A 974-nucleotide genomic window follows, 5' to 3' on the forward strand; every position below is an offset into this window, starting at 1 on the left:
TATATATATATATTGGTACAAGCTCTGTTTGAATATATAGGTGCGTAGAAAAAAATATATAATTTCTTTACATGGGTAGGTGGAATAAGAAGATGAGATTTAATATAAATGATATTAAACCTTCTATGTATCAATCCTCACAATCCTAAATATTTCATTAAAATCAGGATTAATGATAAAAGATGTGATAGTTATGTTCGTAACTTTATTCGAGTACAGACAGATATAGTCGTCGCATCTAAAACGTATAATACAACAAGAAAATTTAAATTTGAGAATATTTTAATTTTGTTTACCAAAATTATTGTATGGAACTGATTATAAATTATAGAAAAAGTAAATATTTTTGCAAGATGCTTTTGAATTATTATAATTAAAACATCTCTTCCCAAAAACACAAAACATTGCCTCAAAGAAAGAACTGGATGCAAGTACCATATTTTGGAAAATCTATTTCATTATGTAATAAATCAGAACAGTTAGTAAATCCAAGAAATATGAAATAAATTAGTTAAAAAAGGGAAAGAAAAAATCGAAATGCAATAAATAAGAAGAACTATTAGCAACAATAGACTGGAGTAATGAGAAATTGATTAATGGTAGAGACAGTTGATAACGACTATTATATCACTAATACAAACAAGTTATGATATATTAATCATGAACAATAGTAGAACAGCCTGGGTTATAATCACTAGAGCTAACCACATCACTACTAATTATGATCTACAGGCAGTTGTCGGCTCATTTCCACTCCAGCGGTCCCGAACACTGATCCCGGATGTCTACCCCGTCAGCCCCCGGTATCGATATAGTGTTTCGGCCCTCTCTCAACATCGAGTCCACAGCAGTTCCTTCCTCTTCTAAGTAAATTTGTAAATAATAAAAAAATATAATTATAAAGTATTTCACATTCATATGGTTGATCATTCTTAAAAAGCTTTGTAACTGAAATAACACCAAGATTGGAGAAT

At 29.8% G+C, this 974-nt stretch overlaps 1 protein-coding gene across 1 annotated transcript in view; it reads right to left on the reverse strand.

Moving 5' to 3' along the window:
- Positions 1 to 974, reverse strand: part of CngA (Cyclic nucleotide-gated ion channel subunit A) — a 609,564-nt gene that overhangs the window by 264,700 nt on the left and 343,890 nt on the right. The window lies entirely within an intron of this gene.

Source organism: Halyomorpha halys, unplaced genomic scaffold (assembly GCF_000696795.3).
Source record: "Halyomorpha halys isolate HHAL.00 unplaced genomic scaffold, Hhal_1.1 Scaffold23.1, whole genome shotgun sequence".
In the NCBI taxonomy this organism is placed as follows: Eukaryota; Metazoa; Arthropoda; class Insecta; order Hemiptera; family Pentatomidae; genus Halyomorpha; species Halyomorpha halys.